Source organism: Tribolium madens, unplaced genomic scaffold, assembly GCF_015345945.1.
Source record: "Tribolium madens isolate multiple individuals breed KSU strain unplaced genomic scaffold, Tmad_KSU_1.1 Scaffold_19;HRSCAF=116;Tcas5.2_LG9, whole genome shotgun sequence".
NCBI lineage: Eukaryota > Metazoa > Arthropoda > Insecta > Coleoptera > Tenebrionidae > Tribolium > Tribolium madens.
Window position 1 is genome coordinate 13,568,439 of NW_025400983.1, and position 25,390 is coordinate 13,593,828.

The window sequence follows — 25,390 nt, forward strand, 5'->3', positions numbered from 1 at the left end:
CTCCAATCTAGTGATCGGAAAGCAGGGCACTCTCCGATTTAGCGTCCGGGAAGCAAGGTACTCTCCGATTTAGCGACCGGAAAGCGGGGTACTCTCCGATCTAGCGACCGGAAAGCAGGAACCCTGTAGGGCTGAATTATTTATTTTATTTATTTAGCACTTATCACAGTAACAAATGGAGTAAAAAACACTAACGTTACAAGTTACAAGCGGCTGTACTTTACATAGAGCAACCATTTTTTAAACACATTTCAGCATAAGCTGGTAAATAGTGATTGTAATAAAATTGTTTGATTAAAAATTATCTGAATTTCTTCAGGAGTTTTTTTAATTACTTTTAAAACATCTTTGCACAACACAACCATAATCAGTTAATCACCATCCGCTTCTTCAGTAATTTATTTTATTTATTTATTTATTTGTGGCTTTTATTGGCAAAATTTTTCTAATTTTACTAAACAATTATAAAAAAACATATATAAGATCATCAGTATCATTAAATAGACATAAAAAAATGTCAAATGTCAAAAAATAAATGTCAAAATTTTTTGACATAGAATTTTTTAAACATTTTTTCATGTTTCTGGTATCTTACCTTACTTGAAATTTTTCTCTGGGGCGCAACCCAAAATACATTCTCACAGACAACTTGGCTTTTGTTATGTTTGAAAAATTTAGATTATTAAATTTAAATCAAAGTAGTTGTTGAAATGTCATTCATTAAATGTGACAGTGTCAAATTCACTTTTTTCCCCTTGAATTCAAAATGCACTCAAACGATGAATAAACTAAAGTGATCCTGATATACAGGGTGCGCCAAAACTCGCGCCCCAGAGAAAATGTTCAAGTAAAGTAAGATACCAGGAACATGAAAAAAATGTTTAAAAAATTCTGTCAAAAAATTTTGAAATACATTTTTTGACATGTGACATTTTTTATATCTATTTAATGATATTGATGATCTTGTATATGTTTTTTTTACAATTATTTTAATTATTAATTAATTAATTATTAATTAATTAATTAATTTTGCCAATAAAAGCCACAAATAACATTGAACAGAGTTACAATTTAGGATACAGCTTCCTTGTTTCTTCTTTTAATAGCCTATACAGTTGTACCTAGACAAAATACTTTGGTCGTCACTTTTCCGACACTTTAATGTAATTCAAGCTTTAACGTTAAAATGAATGACAATTTCAAATTAATGACAGCTATTATATCTTTCTAGAGAAAAATATGTACAACTTGTCAATTGTTATGATTGACAGTAGTTAAAAGTAAGGTTAACAGTCCAAAAGCATGCTTTACAATTTAATTTCACTCAAGTCACATTGACGACCAAAGTATTTTGTCTCCAACTGTACCAAAAAACTTGGAAAATTATTTTTCCAACAGAAATAAATACGAGTCAAAGTGCAAACTTTAAACCCTCATAACTTCGAAATTTTTATAGATAAAATTTTCTTAACATTTTTCCATGTTCTTGATATCTTACATTATATGGCATTTTTCTCTGGGGCGCGAGTTCTGGCGCACCTTGTACAGGGTGTTCGCGGATTGCGAGCAAATATTTTAACCACTAAAAGAATTCGTTATAAAAAGTGAATTTGAAGACCAAACAAATTCCGTACTCAATTTTTAGCGTGTCTGTCTTTGTTAGGTAGAAGTAAAAATATCAATTAAAATAATTTGCATTAAATGTTGACCGTAGATGTTTTTATGTGGAAAAAAAGGATCTTTATGCCCAAAAAAATTATCAGTTGTTTAACGCGTCAGTTTGGTCAGTTGTAATCGCGCTTTCAGGTGAATTGTGCGATTTGAAATCAAACTGTAAACCAAACAAGTCATTATGGCCAACTATTCCGACTAGTGAACGTGAAGTGATGCCCTTCCAAGACCGATCTTCACTAAATGTTTGGGCAGCAATCATTGAAGATCACTTTAATTACACCCCTCATTTTATCTCAACGTTTAACTAGTGCTGTTTATCTTAATTTTTTTTTTGGAAAATGTGTTGGCCGATCGCCCTTGGCGACACGGAGGGACAAGTGGTACTTACAAAATGGAGTTCCACCAGATTATGACAAAGTCGTCACCAATGCATTTTTAATTTTAACTCAAAAATAACCTGCTCTTGACGAGTTCTGTATAGAGAATGCCACAAAAATGCTGTGGCTGTACCGTCAAAGGTCACCAAGTTATAAAAACTGTCAAAGGTATTACAGGTATCTACATTTATATCTTTGAGAAATTTCAAACAGTAAGTACGAGTACATCAATTAACGCATATGGTGGTATCTGAGAATATATTTTGGGTTGCATCTGGAAATCGGTTAGAACAACAATAAATAAAATATCCACAAAACATATAAAATTTGATTTATTGTAAAAAGCCAATTAATTTTCCTACGACCATATACGAAACTAGATCATAACGCACAATTACATATGCGCGAAAATTGGCAATATCGTACGAGGTCAGAAAACCTGTGCGATTTGTCTTCGCGCTGTGTGTTAGAAATTTAACACACAATTCACTATGGAATGTTTTGTATTTTTTCATTTAACGTATTTTTTTGTATCCATTATAAAAAATAAATCGTTATTCAACGTATTTTTGTATCCGTCATAAAAAATAAATCGTTATGAAAAAAATATGTTCGTAAGAAATAAAATATTTATGGTCGTAGGAAAAATAGAGTACAAAACTTGCAGGAAAGTGTTTAACGCACTCGCGGTATTGCCTGCACTCGGCAACGCCTCGTGCGCAACTTTCCCGCTTGTGCGTTAGTTATCACTTTCGGTGCTCGTTATGTAATATACTATTTTAGAATAGGAAACTACTTTGATCAGAAATTTAACAGATAACATAGTAAATAAATGATTAATAAGAAATCATTTGAAATATGTATTCCCAAGCTTGTTTTTGATAAAGATGATATTGCGATTATTTTTAAAAAATTGAAAAGCTTATAACCATCCTACTTTTCCGGTTTACAAAGTTCCCTGAAATAATAAACAGGTGTCAAGTAACATGAAGAAGATCTACTTGGTATTAATTGTTAAAAGAGTACTATGTTATTTTAAAAAGTATGAGTTCGCGATTACCTGTTTTATATCCTAAATAAATATATCTTGCTATTTTAAATCATGTAAATATTTACTAATAACACCCTTATAAAAGTCAGAAAAAATTGTGTGATTTATGATAATTAAAATATTGACGTTGTGTCACTGATACTGATAACGATGATAGTAGAAGAATACCAGTTTTTGATTTTGCGTGCGGATCCGAAATAGGAAAAAAATAAATAAGACTAAATCACAACATTATAAAATAAAGACGGCACGTGTTTCGCCAACAAAATTGGCATCATTAGAACGGTCGATATGGTCCTGATAATACTAACTTGTTTGGTGAAACATGTGTTGATTTTTGTTAAGTAATAGTAGGTTTGTTGTGTATGGATTTAGTCGTATGTATTTTTCTCTGTTTCAGTGATAACAAAAATAAAATTAATTAATAACATGACCACTACAGGATACAACAATAATTTTCTATTGTTAGAATGTATGTAGAATCTCAACTAGTAAATTGATTCATTCAGTAGTGATAAACTAGCATTTGTTTAGAAAACGAATGCAAAAACCAATTAATATTTATTACATTCAGGCAAAAGAGCTTAAACTGAAAATTTAAGAGAACAAAAAAATACATTTATAAAAATTGTTTCGTACATACCACATACTTAATTACTTATACAAAACGTTTAATAAAAATAATAAAATCACAAATCAATGGATCTTCCAAAAACGATGTTACAAGAATTTTATTATATTAGTCTTTCAACAAGTAAGTAATTTATCTGGAAGATAATAAAACGCTAATTAAGAGTGTACGTACTGTCCAAATATTTGAAGAAACCGTCAACCTATTAGTCATACCGCCAAAATTGAATGTCAATCCTTAGTTTTGATAGCAAACAATTAACACGAACGTAAGTCAACTTAAAAAAGTGAAGGTTACTGTACACCTGTATACCTATAATAATCAACTCATTCATAACATTTCCCAATATTTATTTTTATATTATTATTAGAAAGAACCCAATACCTGAAAATCTGGTTGATAAAGTTTTTTTTTTATTTGTAATAAAATAAGAGAGCAACGAGACTTGAATACACTAAATATGTCGTTTAATGTATTTCAAGTTTCGTTACTCTCGAATTGCATGTGACAGCACATCGTACATCATCGGAAGCAGTACAATGCGGAGTAACGCGAGTAGTGACGTATGGTCGTAAAATATTGATTTTTTTAAATGTTTATAACTTTTTTCAAACTTTATTTTAACAGGCGATAGTAGAGCTCAAAAAAAATAACTCAATTTGCCTTTATAGTTTCTGTATAGTTTCTGAGATATAGAAGATTAAACCTCCACATTGGCATCGAAAAAAAATACCAAAATAATGGAACATAAACGAATTTTGAACCTTTTGAGTACTTTATCGCAAAGTTTACATTGTTAGTAATCGGTAACATTTGACGTAATAAAATTGGGTGATATCTTCAACAAAAAAAAATTGATGCAAAATTTGTAACGTTTTATGATTCTTTTGATATGTGGATACTTTTTTCTGCGCCTGTTTTTACTGATCTTAACAATTTTTTTAACAATGTTATAGATTTTGGAAAACTAAACTCAGAGATCATATTTTTTTACAGTTTGAGTTGGTGAAGTTCAAAGCTGCGCCGCAAATTTATTTGACGAAAAATAACTCTCTGTATCTTAAAAACCATAAACATTCAGATAAGGCAATTTGAGTTATTTTGACATCTTTTGAGCTCTACGATCACCTGTTGAAATATTTACACATACCTCAAAATCACCCTGTATACTACTGTAATGTAACATATAATGGAACGCTGTTCGCCACTATGTACGCGATGCATGTTACATTACAGTAGTGTGTGCCCGGTTTAAGGTAATTTAACAAATAACTAAAAAGAAAATTATTACCATAATGTTGCAACTGCTATTTATAAATATAATTAATCAAACTAATTGATGATAATGTAACACCATGTAACACAATGATAAAATTACACACATATTAATAAACACTTATTTGAAATTAAACAATATTCTGTAATTAACTAAGTATAAATTTTTGTCATTAGCAGAACATAAATATGTATGTAGTTAAAAGGTCTATAAAAAAAATTAAATTAATTCACATATGTGGTTAAAATACATTGGTATAATGACTAATTTAATCTTTTTAATTCAAAATCTGTTTTGTCATACAAGATTTTTAATGGAGCAATATTTACTAACTAAAAAAATTCCGAATTGCTTTTGCCGCCTTGTAAAATTCCAAATGACAATAAGAACATAAATTATTTTTATTCTCATACAACATAAATGCATAATGCGGTTGATGAACTTCTTATCATAAATATAATCACCCCCAACAAAAAAAATTCCAGCGCAAAAACCGTCACAATATTCATTAATATTTCTCATTATGCGTACAGGAGTAGACGCAAACTTCATTTAATTAATAACTAAATAATTATAAATTCATAAAAAGATAAACACAAAACGGTTGTAAAAAATTAATGCAAGCGTCACTAATAATAACTCATTATAGAACTGCAAGCCTTGAGGGCTGTGGCATGGCTGACATACTATTATCTACACCATACTATTTTGACAAGTATTTATCTACTCGTATCACTCACTAATATGAATGAACAGATTCATTGATCGGTTATGTATTAAATTTTCACAATGCCCTAGTACGCCACAAAAGGTTATTCTCGCTATAATACGCCAGCTATTTCTCCGTTAATGATAATTGATGAAACGGAAACGCTTCCTTTGGTCTAATTTAACTGAAATTCATTAGCTGATGTATATATCCGCATTGTTAGGTTATGTAAAAGAAGACTACAAAGCGTAAATATGGAACAAAATTACATATTAATATCACACAATTTGATTACTGAAATGCATCCGATTTTTGAGTTTCCTGACTTATTTTAAAAATAAAAAAATTACACATTATTCAAACTAACTTTCACATTTTAAAGTAAAAGTGTTGATAGCATTGATTAACATTCAGCGCCAGTGTTACATAACTATAATTGTAAAAAAAAACTCGTTTTGGCGATCACATTTAATTGCTATCTGGACCAATAACACTGCCACTAATCACAGAGTGTTGCAATAAATAATTAATTCGGTGTAATTAGTGTAATCAAAAAAAGATACCAAGGGATAACTTTGTCATTCATGGAAGTTTGTAATGCTTCCACCCATGTGAATCGTAAAATACATTACTAATAAATAATAATTATATTAATACCAGTACTACTACCTGCATAATTTTTCTCAAATATTTGCCTGAGCTGAGTCATACATCTTTCTTTAATAATTAATAGTTTGCAACTCGGTATGCAACAAACATATGCATAGAAGACGAACCTGTCAAGGATTTAACTAAATCTCCCGAGTTAAAATAAATTCATTTTAAATTCGATTCCTTCACGCGTCCTTGAAATTTGAAACAATTATAACGTAAATATAAACATATTATATTTTAATATTTTGCAAGAGATACAGTCACCACTAACCCACTTCTACACTGTTTAATGTAAATCATTTAACAAGAATAAACGATTCACTGAGTCTCTTTATTCAAATTAAGTAATTAAGTTGGTAAAGTTTGCTTTTGATGCTTGCATTTTGCTAGTGACCTTGTAAAAACCTCGTTGCGTAAATGAACTCTAGCTTAGCTTACCCGGCATTGTGATAATGATTAAATGATTAGATCTCATGTGGTAATATTACATTACATACTTTTTTAAGTTAATTAAATACACGAATTAAATAATATGAGGATAACCATGTCACTTATCTCCAATAGGGAATTAAATGGTATTATTAGTATTAGACTCGTCGTTATCAAATTTTTCCAAAATGGAAAAGTACCTAGTGCTTAAATGTCGTAGTCTTGCAATCCACTAGGTTTCAAGGTGACTGCATATAGCAATTAACCAGGCCAAGGAATAAATAAATTACAGAAAAATCAAATCAATAAAAATAATACTAAAGAGCGTTGGCTTATGATAATAAAGGTATGCACAAACTGGAAAATTTTGCTCCTGCATTTGGGACCTGCTCCTATAAAAATAATTATGTTACGACCTCAGATTCGAAGAAGGCCCATAGGTGAGTGACCACTGGGCTTACCTGTTGAGGGTTTTAGGTTTAACCAAGGTCAGAAAGTTTCCTTCGCAAGTTTCACAATATTTTTTTGGCATCTTTGAAATGACATCTGTCGTCGAGTACAAAGTCCGTTATCCTGGAAATTGAATAATACTCCTGAAATAACCTCTCGAACTCATCAGGATATTACGTAAATGTTCCGTCCTTTATTGGAGTGAAATTCAAAGCAGCCATTCCTAATCCGTGTCCTCGTTGTCCTACATCGCTAATAAGACTATCAGGTCCTATAATAGAACCAAGGAGGGCGGCACAATTATTAGCAAACAGTTTGAAATGACAGCTGTGTTTATTTCATAAAATTTCATTTTTCAAACTAAAAATAGAGCGTTCGACGAGCCTCTGATTTACACACTCGTATCACTAGCGATTAAGATGAGTTCCATTCAGAAAGTCGATTTAGAAATAACAGCAATTAACGACCCGCAATCGATACAAATTAACTGATTGCATGATTTTTAGTTCTATTTTTGTTGTTGATAATCATATAAAAAAATCGACGCGCATTTTTCGCGCTAAAATCGATAGGTAAAAGACCTTTCATTGTTAGAAGCATTCTTGTTTATACTACTTTCAACCATGATAGTGCATTGTATTTGAAGTTCTGTTAACCTACTCATCTAATTAAAGAAATGTTGTTGAAAGTTCGTATCTTGTATACAACTTCTGATGACTTCATTGTTTCCAATGGAAGCTGAGGTGGTTAGCAAACCTTAATTAATTTTCATACCAATTTCTGTATTTACAAGTAACTCACTTGTAATGATGTATTGCTCAGACAACATCCATTATTGTAATTAGTACATGTATTAATTATTATTAAGTTAAGAGGATTAATTAAATGCTGAACAAATGTGTTTGCGATCGATTGCATGTTATATTTTTTTATATAATAGAACATTTCAAATAACCTATTTTACAATTCTGACATACATACAGGGCTTTCATTTCAAAAGGATCCAGTCTCAATAACTTTTGACATTGAGTAAATGTATTTTCAAGCAAAAACAGATCGATTAGGATTTCGAGGGGGAAGTTGAAAACCAACATTAGTTACATTTTAAGTTTCATCCCTTAGTCGTTAACCACCCCTACTTTAAATTTTTAAATGGCACCCCCTACCTTTTAGAACGTTTGCGGAAAGAGAAAAAATCAGCGTCTCTAAATGTCAAAAAAAAATTTTTTTGTCAATTTGTTTTTCAGTTAGGGGTGGTTTAATTTCTGAAATTTTTAGGCATAGTAGCCTTTGATTGAACTCAATTTAATTTAAATAAAAAACATGTCGATTTGGGTTGCGATGGGAAAGTTTAAAACCAACATTAAATATGTTTTAGGTTTCATCCCCTAGTCGCTAGCCACCCCTACTTTAAAATTTTATATGGCACCCCCTACTTCTTGAAACATTTTCAGAAAGGGAATAAATAAGCGTATCTAACTGTCAAAGAAAAAATGTTTTTGTCGATTTGTTTTTTAGTCAAGGGTGATTTAATTTTTGAAATTTTTAGTCCTAGTAGCCTTTGATACAACTCAATTTAATTTAAATAAAAGTAATTTTTTAATTAACTGAACTGTCAAATGGTAAATTTTCGCTGAATTGTTGACACCACCGCCTTCTTAATAAAATGTATTAGATTACACATAATCAAAATCAAAGTTAAAGGCTGCTAGGACTGATGGAAATTTCTAAAATATAACTACCCCTAACTCAAAAACGAGTCACAAAATATTTTTTTTATTTACGATTAGATAAGCTTTTTTCCAACCCTTCCAAAAATGTTTCAAAAAATTGGAAGGGCTTTTTAAAATGTTAAAGTAAGGGTGGTTAGTGACTAGTGGATGAAACCTAAAACGTATTTAATGTTGGTTTTAAACTCTCCCATCGCAACCCAAATCGACATATTTTTTATTTAAATTAAATTGAGTTCAATCAAAGGCTACTAGAACTAAAAATTTCAAAAATTAATCCACCCCTAACTGAAAAACAAATCGATATATTTTTTTGACATTTAGAGACGCTGATTTTTTTCTCTTTCCAAAAACATTCTAAAAAGTAGGGGGTGCCATTTAAAAATTTAAAGTAGGGGTGGCTAACGACTAAGGGATGAAACTTAAAATGTAAATGTTGGTTTTCAACTTCCCCCTCGAAATCCTAGTCGACCTGTTTTTGCTTGAAAATACATTTACTCAATGTCAAAAGTTATTGAGACTGGATACTTTTGAAATGAAAGCCCTGTATAATTGAGGACAATAAATTTATGAAAAAAAGTTCACTTTGTGTAAGAGAAATCATAGGATTTCAAGTGACAATTTATGGTAATAAAAATCTGAAACTTTATTAGCTAATCCGTGTTCTTGCCATAAAACGTATTTCAGTCACATAAAAACTGAAACAAATATAATTTTCAGAGAAATTACATTCTTCACTTTTACATTCTTCTTTGGTTCGCAAAATTAATAATAATTAATAACGAGCTTATAATGATGACTATTATTTACGAAGGTGAAGTTTAAAAAAGACTCGTAGATGAGTTTTTTAATCACCTGAGCTACTATATTGTGCGAATAGAATACAACAGTTTATTTTTTTTAATTGCTGGTGGAGTGAATTACGATTGTTAAAAAAATAAAAAATGATCAATATAGTAACATAATATTTTGCACAGTAAAAATAATAAATGTCAAGTAAAACACGCACAGTATTTTATTGTAATTTGTTCAGTAAAAAAAATCAAATTACACAGTAAAAATAATAAACGATCAGTAACTTTACTCAAAATTAGTAAAATAACATAAAATTTAAAAAATTTTCTGTCTTGGTTATTTATTATTGAAACTTTTTTTTGTATTACTGAATATTTATTATCATTGGAGGGTGGTAAATGTATTAGCAAAAGCCTCTGCGCAAGAATGATTTTAGCAAAAACTAGAATCTGTGCGCAAATGGTAATCAGTCTAATCAGCGTATGCCACTATTTGCAATGCTGTGTGTTAAAGTGAGATAAATAGCGTGACCGGCCTTACACAAAAACGTAGAGAGAGAATACAAGGCTGTTTACAAATGGTGAAAAGAGATAGCGATTTGGTACGTCTTTCAAATTATTAATTGATCCACACGCATAAATTAAAAAAACGAACTTTAGGTATGCTTTATCTATGACTATAAAATATTTTCGATTTTTGGTATTGACAAAGTTGACGTTTACAAGTTGATGTCTTAATTTAATTAATAAAAATGTCAAATTTCGTTCAAACAGTGGTCATACACGGAATATTCGTGGATTATGAATTTTTATACCACGGAGTGTAACATAAACTAAATTAAATGTCTGTGGATACACCTACAATAACATTATTAATCAACAGTCATAGATAAAATCTTTTTTCCACTCCCAGACCTAAAACACGGATTATCGTATATGTTTCCATGACGATAAGTAACCTTTTATATACATCTTGACAAGCCGTGACTAATATGTGTATTAGTTACGTTGCTAGTACAACTGTCGTATTAGTCACGGCCTGAACTTAGCTTTCTGTCATTTAGTTTAATTTTTAATTTAAATAAATTTTGTTGTGGTGGTCGTCGAAAAAGTATAGAATGTAACATGTGTATAAACTTCTCTATTTATTCGTTTTATTAAACACTCGCTCGCTCGTGCCTAATAAAACTTATGTCTAAATTGGCGTTAATAGCACTAGTTACATAACATACTATTATTACATGTATCATGATTTATGTATCACTATAAGTATCTAGAATTTTGTAAATGACTGTAAATGACACAATCGTGTATCCTATAATGTTTAGATCAATTGTCAATCAGTTCTCTCCTTACGGCTCGACCTATAAAGTACTGGCGCCTTAAATAGCTATTTTTTTGTGCGACTGATTTTTGTTATTTTTTTTAATAAAATATTTAAAAATTGTTCTAGAACGCCAAAAACTTTAGCAACAACTTTGAATGCGTACCGACGAGTTTGGGATAGCAACGAGTAAATACAACTTACTGTCTTGGAAACGTGGTAAAACAATCGAATAGTCTAATCGCATATATATATATATATATATTGTAATTAAAAAAATCATATGTTTTGTTCCTTATGCTTTCAAATATTTGAAGAAATTGATGAGGGTTACTATTTAATTTTTAGCAAATTTAATCTTCTTGTCACCACAATTACTATCCCACACAACGATTGTTATAGCTACTATTATTACTTATTGGACCTTTGACAATTATTAAGCAATTAAGCATGAAACCATTTCACATTCTTAATTATCTGTTGCATACACGATATATGTAAACTTATGTAATTTCATGACATTCTCAATGAGAAACGATATTTCACTTCATTTAACACTATTCACATTGATGCAAAAAAAAGATGTATCCAAAACAACCAGTTAAATTTCCGAAGAAGTTGCACAACCTACAAATATTATTTAAGGTGGTTACTAAAAAGATCAAAGTCTACCGTCATACTAAGATTAGTCAGGATCCAAAACGCAGAGGCTGCATAACCTAGTATATCAGGTAGTTACCAAGGAGGTCAAGGTCTACCACCATACCAAGTTTGGTCACGAACGGGTGAGTTCTCCTAATGCTTAGTGATAAACTTTAATATACAGGATGTTTGCGGATTGCAAGCAAATATTTTAACCACTAATAGAACTCGTCAAAAGAAACAACTTCTGTATCTCTAACTTTTGCCAAAACACGTCATTTCTGAGTTAAAATTAAAAATTACTTGAGGCTAAAAATCCGTCCCCGCCTATGTCTGAATACGATGTTTACATTCATTCATAAAACAAAAACTACGGAACGTAAACAGCGTAAAGACAAAAAAAATATCGCTACATTAAGGTAGATCAGTGTCAATGTTACTGGGTCAATACTTGCTATTATAAAAAATTGCTCATAATATGGTCCTTCTTTGGCAATGCACGCTTTTTGTACTCTTCGGACTAGGGAAGATTGCGTTTACACACACAGCCCTTCGAAAGTATTAATTTGAGCTGCACACACTAATTCGCTAATTGTTTCATGTAACCTCCCCCCAAAAAAAAAAAAAAAAAAATGCAAAAAAATTTTGGATACGGAATTTGTTTGGACTTCAAATTGCCTTCTCATAACAAATCATATAACAGAAAATATTCGCGATCCGCAAACACCCTGTATAGGGTCGCTAAAAAGTATGGATACACTTAAATATTATAAAAACTGTTCATCAAAACTTATTGAAATTTGGTAAATCCTTAAAAGTATTTAAATTCCATCGCCGCAAATGTTTATCAAACCTCTATCTCCATTCGTTTTGGAGATACAAGGCTAACTTGTTTTTTTTTTAAATAAAGGGTCAAATATAGTATTTTTAAGAAAAACATTTTTCTGTGATGTAACACATGCATACCTTATTTTAATCGAAAATTATCGAACTAATTAAATTTTGATTTTAGCCTTGGAAATGTTGTCTTTATCTATTAGCTCTTTGCCGCCTAAATTTTGACCAAAAAATAAGTAAACTGTTTCCCTGCTCTGCTAAACCGTTCTGAAAATATTTAGTTGTATCCATACTTTTTAATGACCCAGTATTTGCATTCCAGTAACTCCGAAACCTAAAGGCTGCACAACCTAATATTTCAGGTGGTTTACTTAGTACATCTGAAATATTAGGTCAAGGTCTACAACCATACCAAGTTTGGTCACGATCGGATAAGTTCTCCTACTTATTAGTAATATACTTAGTAATACTAGTACAGCTGAATTAGGAAAAAGCCTTGAGCCATAACATCATTACTTTAAAAAAACGTTAAAAAATGAAGTTTTTTGTTATCAGTCGTTTGCTTGTCTTAGATAAAATGAATAAAAATGTTCTATTCTTTCCGGAGACTACTAAATTTAATTTAATTTTCAAATTGCCAAAAAGCAAAAGTTAGTGATAAATAATAAATAATGTTGTGATAAATAATAAATAATGAGGTTGTTGAAAGACCATTTAACGAGGAATCCAAAAATAATAAAATATACAGATTGTGTCAGAACTCGCACCCCAGAGAAAAATTTCGAGTAAGATATCAGGAACAGAAAAAATGTTTAAAAAATTTTGACATTTATTTTTTGACATTTGAAGTTTTTTTATGTCTATTTAATGATAGAGCTTATTCCATATCTGGTGGCGAACTGACAGTGACAGAAAAGACACTTGGAGTGCGCCCACTTGGTTAAGATAAAAAAATACATAGGCGTACGTTTTTTCTGTAAAAATTTTGAAGACAAACGATTGTTAGGAATATAATTTTTGAAAATTCTTTTCATGGGTTAACAATTTAATAATTTGTTCATCATTCTTCATCTTATGTACGAGTACCTACTTATTATAATTTTTTAAAGAATAACAGTGGTTTTGAAATATTATTTCATACGACGCCTGTGAACAATAGTTTTTTTAATAGTCAACATATGTTTAGTGTCAAAATTCATTCATTTTTGAACACGTCACTTCGCCACCAGATTTGGAACAAGCTATACTGATGATCGTGTATACAGGGTGCGCAAAAACTCGCGCCCCAGAGAAAAATTTCCATATAAGATAAGATACCAGGAACATGGAAAAAATGTTAAAAGAAATTATCTATAAAAATTTCGAAGTTATGAGGGTTTAAAGTTTGCACTTTGACTATTTATTTCTGTTGGGAAAATAATTTTACAAGTTTTTTTGCTATAGGCTATTAAAAGAGGAAACAAGGAAGCTGTATCCTAAATTGTAACTCGGTTCAATGTAAATAAACATATACAAAATCATCAGTATCATTAAACAGACATAAAAAAATGTCATATGTCAAAAAATTTTGACAGATAGAATTTTTTAAATATTTTTTTCATGTTTCTGGTATCTTACCTTACTTGAAAATTTTCTCTGGGGCGCGTGTTCTGGCGCAGCCCTGTATGTATGTTTTTTTTATAATTATTTAGTAAAGCTACAAAAATTTTGCCAATAAAAACCACAAATAACATTAAACAGAGTAACAATTTAGGATACTGCTTCCTTGTTTCCTCTTCTAATAGCCTGTATCAAAAAAACTTGAAAAATTATTTTTCCACCAGAAATAAATAGATTCAAAGTCCAAAATTTAAACTCTCATAACTTTGAAATTGTCACAGATAGAATTTTTTACATATTTTTTCCATGTTCCTGGTATCTTACCAAAACTCGCCCCAGAGAAAAATGCCATGTGAGATAAGATACCAGGAACATAGAAAAGATGTTAAAAAAATGTTATCTATAAAAATTTCGAAGTTATGAGAATTTAAATTTTGCACTTTTATTCTATTTATTTCTGGTGGAAACATAATTTTTCAAGTTTTTTTGCTACAGGCTATTAGAAGAGATAACAAGAAAGCTGCATTCTAAATTGTAACTCTGTTTAACGTTATTTGTGGCTTTTATTGGCAAAATTTTCGTTCCTTTACTTAATAATTATAAAAAACACATACAGGTTGCGCCAGAACTCGCGCCCATGTAGGGTACGATACCAGAAACAAAGACAAATAAAAATTTTGAAGTTTTGAGAGTTCTGACACAGCCTGTATACAAGATCATCAGTATCATTAAATAGACATAAAAAATGTCAAATGTCAAAAAATAAATGTCAAAAGTTTTTGACAAATAGAATTTTTTAAACATTTTTCGTATCTTATTTGAAATTTTCCTCTGCGGTGCGAGTTCGGACAGATCCTGTATATGACAAACAATAGATGACAATAAACTGAGCAACTTTGTTATAAGAACTATTGTAATGCAGTTATGACTTCCGACAATTTACATAATACAGCCTGTATATAGGGTTATTCATAAATATGAAGCAATATTTGAACCTCAAAAATGACCTATAAAATGATGTTAATTTAAATAATAACTCGTGTCCTATCTCTACTGATAAGAATTTTTCAGCCCTCGGAATGTGGGTATGGAAATTTGATTTTTTTGTAATAACTTTAGAACTATTTGACCAAATATTATAAAATTTGGAACATTTCCCTGTGACAACATACCCTTTAAACTGGTAATCACGAAAACCGGATACATCCACTCAATTTCCGGTTCCAGCAGTTGCAGGTCACATTTTCTGTGTTTTTCCATTTTTTTGCTCTCTTAACACCAATTTTTTATTGCCCAAATCGATAGAGTTATCAATTTCGATTAAATTTATTTTTTTAATAATTTAATACCATTAAAATGGACCGTTTCAAAGATATTTTAATTTAAACTGAGGACTGCACAACGCTGAAACCAAAAAGTAGGGATTTTGAATGGATGATATCCACGGTAACAAATGGCCATGGTCTCACTAATCGCTGTCAGGCATCTGTCAACTTTGACATTGGACGATTATTATACAATTAATCGAAAATATTTAATAAGAGTTTACCTCAGATTCCAAACATAACTTAGAATAAATCCAAATGGATCTCGTAGCATTTAATTCATAAAAAAATCACAAAAATTTATCGTCAAAGTTAACAGATGCCTGGCAGGGATTTATGTGACCATGGTCATTGGTTGCCGTGGATACCATTTATTCAAAATCCCTATTTTTTTATTTCAACGTTGTGCAGTCCTCAGTTTAAATTAAAATATCTTTGAAACGGTCCATTTTAGGAGTATTAAAGGTTATGCGTTTTTAAATCGAAATTGATTACTCTATCGATTTAGGCAATAAAAAATTGGTGTTAAGAGAGCAAAAAAATGGAAAAAAACACAAAATGTGACCAGCAACTGCTGGAACCGGAAATTGAGTGGATGTATCCGTTTTTCGTGATTGCCAGTTTAAAGGGTATGTTGTCACAGGGAAATGTTCCAAATTTTATAATATTTGGTCAAATAGTTCCAAAGTTATTACAAAAAAATCAAATTACCATACCCACATTCCGAGGGCTGTAAAATTCTTATCAGTAGAGATAGGACACGAGTTATTATTTAAATAAACATCATTCTATAGGTCACTTTTGAGGTTCAAATATTGCTTCATATTTATGCATAACCCTGTATAGATTTTATGGTATCATCATCTACCGTGCGATCAAAAAAATAAAAATTAGAGTAGGCGGTTATTAAAGTCCTTCAGATGGCAATTTTTGACATCAAATGTCAGCGGAAACTTTGACAAGTTTGAGTTTTGTTCCTTTTGAGTGCAATAATGTTCAGTTTAGAGCAGAATTTTTTTATTGCTGTACAAGAGGAAAACGGTGGATGGTCATTTTCACTTTCAGTTTGTGTGGAAAATTTCCAGCCCAGATTCCCAGCCAATGTGTAGCCAACAGTAGAATTTAATCGACGCCTACTCTAATTTATTTTTTATTTGATCGCACGGTATTAAGTTCGTTTAATGTTACACATTTATTGATACGAGTAATTATGGAGACCACAATATTACAAACATAACACCTTCGGTACAATCATAATACGTTAGATACAAACTCATAGTAACATTTCATTGATCCTTGAGTTTTTGACATCAAGTTTGACACATTGTCTATTTAAACGTTCCCGACCTGGAGGATTTTCTGCCCAATGGAATCTTTCTTATCCAGGTGTTTTTTTACATACCCTCTAACAACCTCGCTTTTCTACGACCATACACGAAACTAGATCATAACGTACAATTACATATGCGCGAAAATTGGCGAGGTCGAAAACCTGTGCGACTTGTTTTCGCACTGTTAGAAATCTAACGTACAATTCACACTCGAATGTTTTGTATTTTTTCATTTAACGTATTTTTTTTTTGTATCCATTATAAAAAATAAATCGTTATTCAACGTATTTTTGCATCCATTATAAAAAAAATCGTTATGAAAAAAAAAATATGTTCGTAAGAAAAAAATTATGTATGGTCGTAGTAAAAATAGTGTACAAAACCTGCAGGAAAGTGTCTAACGCACTCGCGGTATTGCCTCGGCTGACGCCTCGTGCGCAACTTTCCCGCTTGTGCGTTATTTATCACTTTCCGTGCTCGTTATGTAATATACTATTACGTCCGGTAACGAAAACGAATTAAGAGAAGAGCGAAAATGTCCAGACAATGGTTTTAAATTAAGAAAATATTAACCTATATTGATTGTCCTTGAAAATTGCATAATGTTTTATTATTAATTGAAATGTGAAATATAAATACAAAATTTCCCGATATTGTTCAATATTTCTTGACGCATAGTTTTATTTTATTCCTGAGATGAGATATTCAGATCTTCAATATAGGTCAATTAATTACTCGCATCAAAATCACGTGCAAATGTTTCCGCTGGGATGACAAGACGAAAGTGAACTGATGTCATTGTATATCTAACAATTTTATTTATAAATAAAATTTTAGTACGGCAATTTAAAATAAGTATATTTCCACCTTATTATAAACAGTCAATTTTAGATCGATCGAAGCGTTCTGCTTCAAAAATTGACAATCTTGAAGCAGCCATTAATGGTAGTTATTCATTATGAAAAATTAACCCTGCATTTTAGTATCTTTATGATTTTATATTTGTCCCAATTCCTGTAACTTATAAATGAAACTACCATTTTTCAAATTTATGTTATACATGTGTTTGTGTGTCTACGAGTGACATTGTCATGTCATGATTACGAGTACATCAAAAACTAATATTTGTCTGTTACGAGTATTAAAAAATCAGCAAGCACACGCAATGACTACTATTATAAAAATATTTCATATAATAATTTGTTAACTAAAGTTAAAAGTATTAACTAAAAAAAAAATCTGATCACGGTTGTCTGATAACTTTAAATACACAGGCTGTAAGTGGATCGAATTTTCATTCTGACGTTTCTCTCACCACGTTTACATCGCGATGACAAACCGTCAATTTTTTTCAATATCTACGAGTTAGAAGTTGGTTATTGATTTTGCAAAGGCATTTAAAATTTAATGTAATAGATTGAAAATGACGTTCTACATACAGTGTATTCATTACATCATTATGTTTTACAATATTTTTGGATGTTGTATAAACTCGTAATTTTTAGTGTACATCAGTATGAAACCGATTTTCTAGAGAACAAAGGGTAAAGTAGGAAGAAAACGGATACAAAATCGGTATTTCATAAACAGGATTCATAAAGATAAAGAGCATGGACAAGTAATTTCTTACATTGAGTTTTTTTAAGGATTTAAAACTATAGACGATCTTATGCATTCTTCCATGTAAGAAAAAAGAAAAAGTTGAGATTCAAGACATCTACAAAACAAAGTTGCATATTATATCTTTCGAAAACAAACAATAAACGTTAAGAAGCTTTTATTCTGATCTTATGAAAACTAGAAAATTACTCATGTGGGAGCCATAATAATGAGTCGATTTCAATTTTCATTAAATAATGAACTTTTTAAACAACGCTCATATTTACCTCAAATATCTCAAATAAATCATAATTTTATTCATAGTGTGGTTTGTGCCATAGCTGACACACTAGATGCAAAGTGCTAAAACAGCATTTGAATAAGATTGGCCCGATTTTTTGTAGAATAAATAAAGGATGATGGGGGGCTAATTTTTATCGGTGACCCCTCATTAGTTCATTTTTTTACACAAGTGCATTTATGCCTGATTTTATGGAATTTACTTAAACGTAAGGAATTATTGTAAGAAGTAAATGAAACGCAGAATAAAAGCAATAAATCAAGCAATAAACGAAAAATACTTGCAAATTATACCAAAAAGACTTTCAACGACGACAATAAAGTTCACCGTCAATGTCAAATTGACAAATTCACTCGAACATGACATTTAAGTGGTGTAGTTGAAGTACATATGTAAATTAATGTTCAAGGCTATCATCATAAGAGACCCTTTAATTTTTTCAATTTACATTGTGATAAGATTTTTTTATTTCACTTTTGTGTTGGTAATGAAAAAATGAAATTGATGACACACCGTCTACCCTCGTGATTTTTACCGAGTAACAGACTGTATTTTCTCCAAGACCAGAAAGTATGAATCAAAAACAATTAAATCTAAACAAAACATGTTATTTGACATTAATATTTAACAACACCGACAGTTTTGAAATCCATGGCAATGTAAATGTAAATTAAAAATTATAGTTGGCAGATGGTTTTGGAATTTGGTATACGGGCATAGATGTTGATCCTAAACAACCTTTGTTAATAACTTTTTGTCGTATTTGCCACACAAAAGACACTTTACACTACAGAAAATAGGTTTTTTGAAAATTTCCAAAGCATACTTAATTTTCCAAAACTAACATTATGTTAGAAATTAGTCTTTAACCAAGCAAGGCTGTACCCCAAAAAAAATTAAATCGAGAAACAAGAGTCGTTTCACCTATCCGGGGACACTGTACAAACCGATTCAAGTAAGTAGATTCAACAAAAAGAAATCAACAATTTTTAACAAGGAACAATATCCCCATTTGAGCTTTTTCTTTTAACTGTCAGTCTTACTAAAAAGATAAACAATTTATTTAGTTTTTACTTTGCAGAAATGCTAAATTATTTATGTTTCACCTCGTCATAACTAATCCCTAATGACTTCCATTTGAGGTCTATTATGAAGGAATTATACCCTAGGACATTAGGGGTTTTCACAATTTAATTGTTGGGAAACTTTACTTGCTTCCCAGGATACATACTGTGTATTCATTCATTCATAAGCTATTTCACTTGATAATTTGTCACATCTAGCGATCAAGATAATTTGTAATCGAGTCATCATTGGATCCGAAAACGTACGCCTGTGAAACGTCAAATAAAATGACAAGTCGAAAGGTAAAATGGTATGATCAAAAAGCTGATGATTTTAATAACTAAATTTATGATTTACCTTCAAAGAAGAACGGTGCTACGAGTACGTCGGCGACTAATTCCAGCCCATTTTGCGGATTTACCTTTCAACTTATCATTTTCTTTGACGTTTCATGTGCAGATAGTTCAAAAATAGACCTACGTATTCAAATCCAAAGATGACTCGATTACAAATTATCTTGATGGCACGATATTTATTTTGGCATTGTTTATATCGAGCGATCAAGATAATTTGTAATCGAGTTATCTTTGCATCCGAGAACGTATGTCTAACTTCACGAGAAACGTCAAATATGATGACAAGTCGTAAAGTAAAACGCCAAAATGGGCTATAATTAGTCGTTGACGTATAATAATACGAGTAGGACCCTCTTTTGAAGGTGGTAAATTATAAATTTAGTTATTATAAACATCACCTTTTTTAACATGCTATTTTACCTTTCGACTTGTTATTTTACTTGACATTTTACAAACATACGTTTTCGGATCCAAGAATGACTCGATTACAAATTATCTTGATCGCTCGATAGTTATTTATTGTATAAGGGTCTTACAAGGTATTTTATCCACGCAAAGATTTAATTAAGTGGATAAAATACATAGTAAAACCCGTATACAATACAACGTTTTATCCACAAGCAGACAATATAGATCATAGATCAATGTAAATCAACAATTGGGAAAATTCTCATTTGACGTTTTGAAGTGACGTTTGTCAAACAATTTTTATTCGGAACTGAGCAGGGTCACCGTTACGAGACGGTTGCAATTTATTTTTCATAAGACCCGTATGTTTTATTGATATCATAAGACGTCTCCTAGTAGTGGTATTATGACCTAATAACAAAATGGTTGTAAATAAATTATTTTTGTTAAATTTCAGTTTAAACATAAAACGTTGTATAAACCATGATAGACAATGTTTGATGTCCATAGCCTTTGGGCGACTTACAAAAATTCTTGGGGCGGAGGCCCTCGACCTTACAAACCTCCCCCTTGGAGGCCACAAACATCCAATAATGCCCTTGGTATGTATGTACAATATAAGTAACTATTTTGTTCCAAAACCATAATAAAGAGATTATGGCCCGAAGGAATTTTTAACGGCTGATGTTAGGAGTGCTTGGAAACAAGTTCATAGTTCCAAAATACAATAAAATAAACATATTAAATCATTGAATATAACGTTTTTTTGAAGAATATACCTGATCATTTTTACGCATTTAATAGGTTAGCTGAAACTTGTTCGATTTTTCAGTTGGAACTGTTGTGACAAAAAGAAAGCGAGGCAATTTAAATATAAAAAATTCAATTTCCTATTTATAAAAATAGGTGTGCTTTCAGTCTCTCAACCATTTTGTGACGTCAATTTTAGTTTGATCGAAAATTAAAAATTCTCAGTTTCGATTACGAATAGTAGTTAACGGTAGATGTAGACATTAGAGAGTTTTTGCAAACCGTAAAAAAGTTTGACGTATTACGACAAATGGGCATTGCTAAAAATCAAAAAATACGTAAACGTCTTTGAATTAACGGAAAACGCCTTTCGCCCTTGAAAGACGTACACACGACAATTAAATGACGTTGTTGTTAAGGTTAACGTTAAACTAAACTATTTGCAAAAACTCTCTATTATTTTTTAATAGATATTTAGTTGCCAACAACGAGTTTTCTATTACTTTGTCTGTTATCACTTTTGCAAATGATTAATTGATTAATATTCAATACTAAAATCACCACTTCGTTTTTTGGTTTTACATTTTCTTATAAAAAGCTCATAATAAAATAGTTATCCTTGAACAAATGACTGACGACCTTAACATGGTCTTTATGATTATGAAGTTAGTTTTTTTTCAAATTTCGTAACTTGTGACTTTGCCAGAAATGTAAAATTTCTAGGTGTGTACAAATTAGCATTATTCATTTTAATTTCAATACTTAACATTCTTAATTTTCCTATCAAAAGCTACTTTTTTTCCAATTCAAAGGAGTATAAAAAAAAGCAATTTTTCATAAGACCAATCCGAAGTCACGAATTCAAATTTAAAAAACGAGTGGCGCAGCTACGAGTTATTTTAAAGAATGAGTGGTTCAAGGTCTTATAAAACAAGCTTTTTATACTATTTTTTGTAATTTGTCCTCTAATTTTAAATGATTTAATCGTCTTTTAACTATTAAGAAGTCGCGTTCTTTAATATGTCTATTACAGAATCAAAATGGAGGCAAATTACACAAAACTATATTAAAAGCACATTAATGAATAATAAATATAGTACATCATTTTATTTCGCGTTTCCTATGACGGCTTTATGACATTATTTTTTCAAAAAAAACAGTGCTACAAAATACACCTTTGTAACACTGCTTTTAACAACTTTTTATGCAATACTTTTGCCATAACTGACTGCATTTTTAAGTGAGAAATTGTTGTGGATCAACATATTTCACCGAAACTAGTGCAATTTTAGCAATTTTCAAGTTCAATAAAAAAACTTGTATAAAAATGTGTTACAACCTCTCACTGTGATGTCGTTTATTGTAATCGTTTGGAACGAATAAGATTACGAAAAGAAAAAAAAATGTATCTTTGATTTTACGCCAAAACTGTTAAGGAAAACATTTTTTGCTTCACCTGCAACGAGCAAATCTATAATTAAAACTTCATTATTCTGATTCAGTGAAAAGAAAAGTTTATTTTTCTCTTCATTTTGGTTTGGGCTTAGAATAATTTTTCTCTGTTTTTTAAGTCCTATCACAATGACGGTTTTATTTATTTGACAACTATATCTCACTTTGACAATTTATTTATTAATTAAATAATAATAGTTCTTGTTTAAAAATTACTTTGTTTTTATCTTAAGGCGGTAGTGTAGTTCAAAGTTTCGCATGTCGCATTAGTGAAATCTTTTTGTGGTATGGGTTAGACAGAGTTAGACTTGTGCGACGAAAGAGAACAAGTAACTCTTCGGCACTCTATCCTTGTCTGACCCTTCTACCGTAACAAAAATAATGTTCGTGACAAGTCAGGTGTAGGACGATTGTATTTTCCTAATTATTTGTTTATTTAAAATATAAACATACAGCTGTCAACGAATGTTCAATTAAAAAATATCCATTATGCATTATGGGCGGTGAGTGAGTTTTGTTAAAATGTTTTATAAATTCGGTAGAGCAAGACAAAATACCCTTTTTGCCGGATATTTACGATTTTTTATATTTTTTTCCTCTACTCAAAATATTGTAACAAACGGACCGTGAAAATCTTAATCTATTTCGATAATAAATAAAAGATTAAAAGGTATAATTGGAACACCTTGCAGAGTACATTTTAAGACAAGTAAAGTACCGCCTTAAAGCTGCTTCTTTGAGTTGCTATTTATTAAAATTATGTTTTTCAGAAACATTTTTGTTATTTAACTTGCGTAAACTCATTTGTCAAAGTGACGTCATTGTCAAATAAATAAAACCGCCCATGTGATAGGATTAAAAAGCAGAGAAAAATTATTTCAAGTCCAAAATCAACAGAAAAATGAATTTTTCTTTTTACTGAGTTAGAATAATAAAGTTTTAATTACAGATTTGCTCGTTTCAGATGAAACAAAAAATGTTTTTCCTTTACAGCTTTGGCGTAAAATCAAAGATAAACATTTTTTTCCTATTGTGAACTCAATCCGGAGACATACTGTACTATATCACAATCACTTTATTTTAAATTTGCTAATAAGATGGGAGCAGGTGAGCTTTGGTTCAAATCGAACCTATATTTCAGTCCATAACTACCAATAATAATAATTTATAAGTTTAATATCACTTGTGAAATAAAGTTATAGGTAATGACGTCAGAGCAAATTGAACTCACCGCCTTATTTAAAATTTGAGTTCATAAAAAATTAATTCCTACCTAATTTCCTACCTCGTAAAACGAAACTTCGTGTGCTCAAAACATAATACATACAGGGTTATTCATAAATATGAAGCAATATTTGTACCTCAAAAATGACCTATAAAATGATGTTAATTTAACTAATAACTCGTGTCCTATCTCTACTGATAAGAATTTTACAGTCCTCGGAATGTGGGTACGGAAATTTGATTTTTTTGTAATAACTTTGGAACTATTGGACCAAATATTATAAAATTTGGAACATTTCCCTGTGACAACATACCCTTTAAACTGGTAATCACGAAAACCGGATCCATCCACTCAATTTCCGGTTCCAGCAGTTGCTGGTCACATTTTCTGTGTTTTTCCATTTGTTTGCTCTCTTAACACCAATTTTTTATTGCCCAAATCGATAGAGTTATCAATTTCGATTAAATTTTTTTTTTAATAATTTAATACCATTACAATGGACCGTTTCAAAGATATTTTAATTTAAACTGAGGACTGCACAACGCTGAAACCAAAAAGTAGGGATTTTGAATGGATGATATCCACGGTAACAAATGACCATGGTCTCACTAATCGCTGTCAGGCATCTGTCAACTTTGACATTGGACGATTATTAGACAATTAATCGAAAATATTTAATAAAAAAGTTTACCTCAGATTCCAAACATAACTTAGAATAAATCCAAATGGATCACGTAGCATTTAATTCATAAAAAATTCACAAAACTTTATCGTCAAAGTTAACAGATGCCTGGCAGGGATTTATGTGACCATGGTTATTGGTTGCCGTCGATACCACTTATTCAAAATCCCTATTTTGTGATTTCAGCGTTGTGCAGTCCTCAGTTTAAAAAAAATATCTTTGAAATGGTCCATTTTAGGAGTATTAAAGGTTATGAGTTTTTTATTCGAAATTGATTACTCTATCGATTTGGGCAATAAAAAATTGGTGTTAAAGAGAGCAAAAAAATGGAAAAACACAGAAAATGTGACCTGCAACTGCTGGAACCGGAAATTGAGTGGATGTATCCGGTTGTCGTGATTACCAATTCAAAGGGTATGTTGTCACAGGGAAATGTTCCAAATTTTATAATATTTGGTCAAATAGTTCCAAAGTTATTACAAAAAAATCAAATTTCCATACCCACATTCCGAGGGCTGTAAAATTCTTATCAGTAGAGATAGGACACGAGTTATTATTTAAATTAACATCATTTTATAGGTCATTTTTGAGGTTCAAATATTGCTTCATATTTATGAATAACCCTGTATATTTACATATACTTGATTACAAAAGAAACGCTTATTGTCAAAAACAAAATTGTCAAATTTTTCAGAGATTTAGATACATAGTGTGAAAAA

General features: G+C 30.7%; 1 protein-coding gene across 1 annotated transcript in view; it reads right to left on the reverse strand.

Annotated features, from left to right (window-relative positions):
• LOC123012857 (elongation of very long chain fatty acids protein AAEL008004-like) overlaps window positions 1-25,390 on the reverse strand; it is a 33,452-nt gene that overhangs the window by 6,945 nt on the left and 1,117 nt on the right. The gene's annotated exons all lie outside the window — the stretch shown is intronic.